At 49.1% G+C, this 9397-nt stretch overlaps 1 long non-coding RNA gene across 1 annotated transcript; it reads right to left on the reverse strand.

The window, feature by feature from the left end:
* Nucleotides 1-8114: 8114 nt before the first annotated feature.
* On the reverse strand, nt 8115-9154 carry LOC140399490 (uncharacterized). The gene is made up of 2 exons (XR_011937700.1): nt 9014-9154; nt 8115-8456 (listed from the first exon to the last, which is right to left on the reverse strand). It is a non-coding gene; the product is annotated as an uncharacterized lncRNA (long non-coding RNA).
* Nucleotides 9155-9397: the final 243 nt, after the last annotated feature.

Raw genomic sequence — 9397 nt, forward strand, 5'->3', positions numbered from 1 at the left:
TTGTAAATTTCAATTAATTGAGTATCTGGAAATATCAGAGAATCACAGAATACTAGTGCAGAAATCATAGAATTTACAGTACAGAAGGAGGCCATTCGGCCCATCGAGTCTGCACCAGCCCTTGGAAAGAGCATTCTACTCAAGCCCACACCTTTACCCTATCCTCGTAACCCAGAAACCCCACCTAACCTAACCTTTCTGGACACTAAGGGCAATTTATCATGGCCAATCCACCGAACCCGCACATCTTTGGACTGTGGGAGGAAACCGGAGCACCCGGAGGAAACCCACGCACACACGGGGAGAACGTGGAGACTCCGCACAGACTGTGACCCAAGCCAGGAATTGAACCTGGGACCCCGGAGCTGTGAAGCGGCAGTGCTAACCACTGTGTTACCGTGCCTCCCTTCGGCCCATCGAGTCTGCACCGACCCACTGAGTTGCCCACCTAATCCCACTTGCCAGCACTTGGCCATAGCCGTGAATGTTATGGCGTGCCAAGTACTCATCCAGATATTTGTAAAGGATGTGAGACACCCCGCCACTACCACCCTCCCAGGCAGTGCGTTCCAGACCATCACCGCTCTCGGGTAAAAAGGTTTATCCTCAAATCCCCCCTAAACCTTCCACACCTCACTTTGAACTGGAGTCCCCTCGTAACCAACCCTTCAACTAAGGGGAACATCTGCTCCCTATCCACCCTGTCCAGGCCCCTCGTAATCTTGTACACCTCGATCAGGTCACCCCTCAGTCTTCTCTGCTCCAGAGAAAACAACCCAAGCCGATCCAACCTCTCTTCATAATGTTCTATCCCAGGCAACATTCTGGTGAACCTTCTCTGCAGCCGCTCCTGTCTGATCACATCCTTCCTATAATGTGGTCCTATGTAGAATTGCACAACGTTCTATACAACTCCATCATGACCTCCCTGTTTCCGTCATCTATGCCCCGATTAATAAAAGTGAGTATCCCATTATGCCTTTTTCACCATCCTATTAACCTGCCCTCCTGCTCGTTAAAGTCCAAAGCAAATGATTCTAAACCTAAATCTGATGCAATTCCTCAAACGATGACAACATTTTGAAACATTGGAACACCTGAGAAAATGCAGACCCTGCAGCAAATGCAAACATCAAAACTAATGTACGGTCTCTTATTGATACTGACCTCCATCTGATACACAAACCTACTGAGAGACAGCGGGTGGAGGGAGAGAGAGCTGGTCTGTGAAATGTGCTGATTGAAGATTGGGTGAGAAATAATGGGTTGAATGAGGGAAAGATGTTGTCTGAGAGGAAGGGAAGGGGAGAGAGTGGAGACAGAGTGGGCGAGATGATGAGGGAGGCAGAGAGAAGGATGGTGTTTAAAATATTAACAACCTTAGAGAGTAGTCAACTTTGTTGTAAATATCTCGAGTGTGAGTAAGAAACTGAGTGTATGTCTGTGAGCGAGAGTGTGTGAGAGAGAGATGGGTTGAACTACAGAGAGATGGGGTCAGCTGTAGAGAGAGGTAGCTGTGATGCTCGATGGCCTGAGAGGAAATGGGAGTGAGAGAGTGGGTGTAGCTGTGAGTGTGAGTGTGTGAGAGAAGGAATGGGAGGGAGAAGCATGTTAGAGAGGGATTGCGTGTCAGAGATTGAGTGTCTGCAAGTTTGAGTGTGCTAAAGTTTATCATTGAGTGTGCGAGCGTGAATGTTCGAGGGAGAGAGTGAGTTTGTTTGTGTGTCCGAACATGTGAGAAAGTGAGAGAATGGGTGGGTGTGCGAGAGGGAGTGTGAGAGTGAGATGTGTGAGAGAGTGACTGATGGATGAGTGTGAAAGATAGAATATGTGAGAGGCCATGTGAGATGTGTGTGGGAGATCATAGAACGATACAGCGCAGTACAGGCCCTTCGGCCCACGATGTTGCATGGAAACAAAAGCCATCTAACCTACACTATGCCATTATCACCCATATGTTTATCCAATAAACTTTTAAATGCCCTCAATGTTGGCGAGTTCACTACTGTTGCAGGTAGGGCATTCCACGACCTCACTACTCTTTGCGTAAAGAACCTACCTCTGACCTCCGTCCTATATCTATTACCCCTCAGTTTAAAGCTATGTCCCCTCGTGCCAGCCATTTCCATCCGCGGGAGAAGGCTCTCACTGCCCACCCTATCTAACCCCCTGATCATTTTGTATGCCTCTATTAAGTCTCCTCTTAACCTTCTTCTCTCCAACGAAAACAACCTCAAGTCCATCAGCCTTTCCTCATAAGATTTTCCCTCCATACCAGGCAACATCCTGGTAAATCTCCTCTGCACCCGCTCCAAAGCCTCCACGTCCTTCCTATAATGCGGTGACCAGAACTGTACGCAATACTCCAAATGCGGCCGTACCAGAGTTTTGTACAGCTGCAACATGACCTCCTGACTCCGGAACTCAATCCCTCTACCAATAAAGGCCAACACTCCATAGGCCTTCTTCACAACCCTATCAACCTGGGTGGCAACTTTCAGGGATCTATGTACATGGACACCTAGATCCCTCTGCTCATCCACACTTTCAAGAACTTTACCATTAGCCAAATATTCCGCATTCCTGTTATTCCTTCCAAAGTGAATCACCTCACACTTCTCTACATTAAACTCCATTTGCCACCTCTCAGCCCAGCTCTGCAGCTTATCTATATCCCTCTGTAACCTGCTACATCCTTCCACACTGTCGACAACACCACCGACTTTAGTATCGTCTGCAAATTTACTCACCCACCCTTCTGCGCCCTCCTCTAGGTCATTGATAAAAATGACAAACAGCAACGGCCCCAGAACAGATCCTTGTGGTACGCCACAATATAATGAGAGAGTTAATGTCAGAGTTAGAGTATGTGAGAGAGGGCGAGTGTAATATAGAGTATGTGAGAGATAATGTCAGTTAGATGTCAGAGGGTGTGTGCGAGAGAGGGTGTGTGTGTGCAAGAGGTGTGTGTACGAGAGGGTGTGTGTGCGAGAGGTGTGTGTGCAAGAGAGGGTGTGTGTGCAAGAGGTGTGTACGAGAGAGGGTGTGTGTGCGAGAGGTGTGTGTACGAGGGTGAGTGTCAGGGAGGGTGTGTGAGAGAGGAGTGTGAGAGATAATGTCAGAGGGTGAGTGAGTAAGGGTGTGTGCGAGAGAGGGTGTGTATGTGAGGGGTGGTGCAAGAGAGAAGGTGAGTGTAAGTGAGGGTGTGTGCGACAGAGAGGGTGTGTGCGAGAGAGGTTGAGTGTAAGTGAGGGTGTGAGCGAGAGAGAAGGTGTGTGCAAGAATGAATATGTGAGATAATGAATATTTGAGGGAGTTAATGTGTGAGATAGTATGTGAGGGAAGGTCGTGTCTCGCTAACTTGATAGAGTTTTTCGAGGAGGTCACTAAGATGATTGATGCAGGTAGGGCAGTGGATGTTGTCTATATGGACTTCAGTAAGGCCTTTGACAAGGTCCCTCATGGTAGACTAGTACAAAAGGTGAAGTCACACGGGATCAGGGCAAGATGGATACAGAACTGGCTAGGTCATAGAAGGCAGAGAGTAGCAATTGAAGGATGCTTTTCTAATTGGAGGGCTGTGACCAGTGGTGTTCCACAGGGATCAGTGCTGGGACCTTTGCTCTTTGTAGTATATATAAATGATTTAGAGGAAAATGTAACTGGTCAGATTAGTAAGTTTGCAGGCGACACAAAGGTTGGTGGAATTGCGGATAGCGATGAGGACTGTCAAGAGGATACAGCAGGATTTAGATTGTTTGGAGACTTGGGCGGAGAGATGGCAGATGGAGTTTAATCCGGACAAATGTGAGGTAATGCATTTTGGAAGGTCTAATGCAGGTAGGGAATATACAGTGAATGGTAGAACCCTCAAGAGTATTGAAAGTCAAAGAGATCTAGTACAGGTCCACAGGTCATTGAAAGGGGCAATACAGGTGGAGAAGGTAGTCAAGAAGGCATACGGCATGCTTGCCTTCATTGGCCGGGGCATTGAGTATAAGAATTGGCAAGTCATGTTGCAGCTGTATAGAATCTTAGTTAGACCACACTTGGGGGTATAGTGTTCAATTCTGGTCGCCACACTACCAGAAGGATGTGGAGGCTTTAGAGAGGGTGCAGAAGAGATTTACCAGAATGTTGCCTGATATGGAGGGCATTAGCTATGAGGAGCGGTTGAATAAACTCGGTTTGTTCTCACTGGAACGAAGGAGGTTGAGGGGAGACCTGATAGAGGTATACAAAATTATGAGGGGCATAGACAGAGTGGATAGTCAGAGGCTTTTCCCCAGGGTAGAGGGGTCAATTACTAAGGGGCATAGGTTTAAGGTGAGAGTGGCAAGGTTTAGAGTAGATGTACGAGGCAAGTTTTTTACGCAGAGGGTAATGGGTGCCTGGAACTCGCTACCGGAGGAGGTGGTGGAAGCAGGGACGATAGTGACATTTAAGGGGCATCTTGAGAAATACATGAATAGGATGGGAATAGAGGGATACGGATCCAGGAAGTGTAGAAGATTGTAGTTTAGTCGGGCAGCATGGTCGGCACGGGCTTGGAGGGCCGAAGGGCCTGTTCCTGTGCTGTACATTTCTTTGTTCTTTGTGAGTGCGTGAGAAAGTGAGTGTGTGTCAGGAAATGGGTGCGTGGGAGGAAGTGAGAACGTCAGAGAGTGAGTGGATGAGTGTCAGAGAATATTTGAAGGAGTGTGTAACAGTGAAAATGTAAGATAATGAATGTTTGGGTGAGTTAGTGTGTGAGATAGTGAGTATGTGTGTGAGAATGAGGATATGAGATAGTGTGTAAGTGAATGTGAGCAAGGAAGTGTGAGAGAGGAAGTGAGAGCATCAGAAATTGAGTGGATGAGAGTATCACAGAATATCTGAAGGAGTGTGAGTGAGAGAGGGTGAAAGAGGGATGAGTGTGTCAGATAGAGTATGTAAGAGATAATGTCAGAGTATGAGAGAGAAAGTGAGTGTGAGATACAGTATGTGAGATGTCAGAGTTAGACAATGTCAGAGGGTGTGTGCGAGAGAGGGTGTCCGAGAGAGAGCGAGAGGGTGAGTGTGAAGAAAGCGAGAGGGTGTGTGCAAAAGGGGGTGGGCGAGAGAGGATGAGTGTGAGAGAGAGCGAGTGTGAGAGAAAGCGAGTGCGTGCGAGAGAGAGGGTGTGCACGAGACAGATATTTCCCACACCCCCGAGTGTAACACTCTGATATATCCCACACCCCTCACTGTAACACTCTGAAATAGCCCACACCCTTCACTGTAATACTCTGATATACCCCAGACCCCTCACTGTAACACTCTGATATACCCCAGACCCCTCACTGTAACACTCTGATATACCCCACACCCTTCACTGTAACACTCTGATATACCCCACACCCCTCACGGAAACACTGACATACCCCACACCCCTCACTGTCTCACTCTGATATATTCTACACTCCTCACTGTAACACTGATATATCCCACACCCCTCACTGTAACACTCTGATATACCCCAGACCCCTCACTGTAACACTCTGATATACCCCAGACCCCTCACAGTAACTCTGATTTCCCCCACACCCCTCACAGTAATACACTGATATACCCCACACCCCTCACAGTAACACGCTGATATATCCCACACCTCATTGTAACACTGATATATCCCACACCCCTCACTGTAACACTGATATACCCCACACCCCTCACTGTAACACTCTGAAATAACCTACGCCCCTCACTTTAAAACTCTGATATATTCCCTACCCCTCACTGTAACACTGTGATATTTACAACACCCCTCACTATAACTCTTATATATCCCACACCCCACACCTCTCACTGTCACACTCTGATATATTCCACACCCCTCACTGTAACTCTGATCTACCCCGCACCCCTGACTGTAACACTGATACATTTCACACCCCTCACTCTAACACTCTGATATACTCCACACCCCTCACTGTAACTCTGATATATCCCACACCCCTCACTGTAACGCTCTGATATACCCCACACCCCTCACTGTAACACTCTGATATATCCCACACCCCTCACAGTAATACTCTGATATATCCCACACACCTCATTGTAACACTGATATATCCCACACCCCTCACTGTCACACTCTGATATATTCTACACTCCTCACTGTAACACTGATATATCCCACACCCCTCACTGGAACACTAATAGATCCCACACCCCTCACTGTAAACTGATATAACCCACACCCCTCACTGTAACACTCTGATATACTCCACACCCCTCACTGTTCCCCTCTGATATACCCCACACCTCTCACTGTAACCCTCTGATATATCCCACACCCCTCACTGTAACGCTCGGATATACCCCACACCCTTCACTGTAACACTTTGATATATCCCTCACCCCTCACTGTGACCCTCTGATATACCCCAGACACCTCACTGTAACACTGATATATCCCGCACCCCTCACTGTGACCCTCTGATACAACCCATGCCCCTCATTGTAACACTCTGGTATATCTCACACTACCTAACTGTTACACTCTGAAATAACCCACACCCCTCACTGTAACTTTCTGGTATATCTCACACTACCTCTCTGTTACACTCTGAAATAACCCACGCCCCTCACTGTCTCACTCTGATATATTCTACACTCCTCACTGTAACACTGATATATCCCACACCCCTCACTGTAACACTCTGATATACCCCACACCCCTCACTGTAACACTGATATACCCCTCACCCCTCACAGTAACACTCTGATATACCCCACACCGCTCACTGTAACACTCTGATATACCCCACACCCCTCACTGTAACACTCTGATATACACCACACCCTTCACTGTAACACTTTGATATACCCCACACCCCTCACTGTAACACTCTGATATACCCCACACCCCTCACTGTAACACCCTGATATATCCCGCTCCCCTCACTGTAACACTCTGATATACCCCACACCCCTCACTGTACACTCCGATATACCCCACACGCCTCACTGTAACACTGATATACCCCACACCCCTCGCTGTAACACTGATATACCCCTCACTGTAATACTCTGATATACCCCATACCCCTCACTGTAATACTCTGATATACCCCACACCCCTCACTGTAACACTGATATACCCCTCACTGTAATACTCTGATACACCCCACACCCCTCACTGTAACACTCTGATATACCCCACACCCCTCACTGTAACACTGATACACCCCACACCCCTCACTGTAACACTCTGATACACCCCACACCCCTCACTGTAACTCTGATATACCCCACACCCCTCACTGTAACACTCTGATATACCCCACACCCCTCACTGTAACACTGATATACCCCTCACCCCTCACTGTAACACTCTGATACACCCCACCCCCCTCACTGTAACTCTGATATACCCCACACCCCTCACTGTAACACTGATATACCCCTCACCCCTCACTGTAACACTCTGATACACCCCACACCCCTCACTGTAACTCTGATATACCCCACACCCCTCACTGTAACACTCTGATATACCCCACACCCCTCACTGTAACACTCTGATACACCCCACACCCCTCACTGTAACTCTGATATACCCCACACCCCTCACTGTAACACTCTGATATACCCCACACCCCTCACTGTAACACTGATATACCCCTCACTGTAATACTCTGATACACCCCACACCCCTCACTGTAACACTCTGATATACCCCACACCCCTCACTGTAACACTGATATACCCCACACCCCTCACTGTAACACTCTGATACACCCCACACCCCTCACTGTAACTCTGATATACCCCACACCCCTCACTGTAACACTCTGATATACCCCACACCCCTCACTGTAACATTCTGATATATCCCACACCCCTCACTGTAACACTCTGATATACCCACACCCCTCACTGTAACACTCTGATATACCCACACCCCTCACTGTAACACTGATATACCCGACACCCCTCACTGTAACACTCTGATATACCCCACACCCCTCACTGTAACACTCTGATATACCCCACACCCCTCACTGTAACACTGATATACCCCACACCCCTCACTGTAACACTGCCACAGGGGCTCCATTCGGCGGCTACCAATTGAATTAGGCACACCGTGAGTTCAACAGAAATCCTTTATTCAGATGCCCTGCTCCACCCCCTCCGTGGTCTGTGGCCTCCGCAGACTTCTGCTCGGTTGAGGTGAAATTCACCAGGGCTCGATCAGCAGAAAGTATGTCCCACTCTGAGCAGACACTTCACAAAATCCAGAGTGCAGCCTGAGTATTGGTTGGGTTCACTGAAATTGGAATCAGTTCAGGATTTCCTCTCGGGGATGAGCTTCTCTCGCTCACTCTCTCTCTCCTCTCTCTGTGGTTACTGGTACTGACCGTAGCCCTGGTATCCAGCTGATGGCTCCTTCGGCGGCAGCTGGCTGGGGTCCTCCATGAACGGGCTCGCTGGAAGGGAGTAAGAGGGAGCGAGGGGTTACTAAAGGGATGACCGAGACTGTCGTTGCCTTCCCCAAATCTCCCAGCCTTCCCACACCAACAGCAGACTTCGATGCTGAGGACGTGTGGCAGAGTCTGGGCTTGTCCCCTCTCTGTAGCATATGAGTGATCGGAGGGTTTAAGATGGTGAAAAAAAAATCGATGGAGAGAAATTACTTCCTCTGGTTGGGCCAAGGGGGAGGTGGGAGAGAGAACTCAGGAACTCACTCCCCTCCTAAAAAACTACTGAGGCTGGCGGGGGTAAATTGGACAATTCAAAACGAGATTGATCTCTGTTGGGAATTAAGCCAGCGATTTAGCCCTGTGCTCAACCAGCCCCTGGTATGAGGGGGAAGGGACCTGGAGCGGGGTTTTGGCGAGGGAGGCCAAGGGAAGAAGGGGACCGATGGGAGGAGGGGCAGAAGGTGAGGCAGTAGAGGGGCAGAGGGGCCGAATGTGGGGGTGGGAACTGGAGTGTGTGGTGAAGGGGGCGGAGAGTGAGGTGTTCCGCTGTGTCTGATACTTACGGTTCTGAAACTGCTGAGCTGTGTATCGTGTGAGCAAGATCCCAACTCCTTCAATCAGGGCCAGGAGAATCCCCCCCATCATGGCAGAACCCACCATCGCCAGCGGACCACCTGGCAACAGGAATTAGCACCGAGCATTAGAGGATGGAGAGCGTGAGCAGGGAGAGAGAGAGCGCGTGAGCAGGGAGAGAGAGTGCGTGAGCAGGGAGAGAGAGCGAGAGAGAGCGTGAGCAGAGAGAGAGAGAGAGAGAGAGAGAGAGCGTGAGCAGGGAGAGAGAGAATGCGCGTGAGCAGAGAGAGTGCGCGTGAGCAGAGAGAAAGAGAGCGTGAGCAGGGAGAGAGAGAGAGAGAGAGAGAGAGAGAGAGCGTGAGCAGGGAGAGCGT

Source organism: Scyliorhinus torazame, chromosome 22 (assembly GCF_047496885.1).
Source record: "Scyliorhinus torazame isolate Kashiwa2021f chromosome 22, sScyTor2.1, whole genome shotgun sequence".
NCBI classification, from domain to species: Eukaryota; Metazoa; Chordata; class Chondrichthyes; order Carcharhiniformes; family Scyliorhinidae; genus Scyliorhinus; species Scyliorhinus torazame.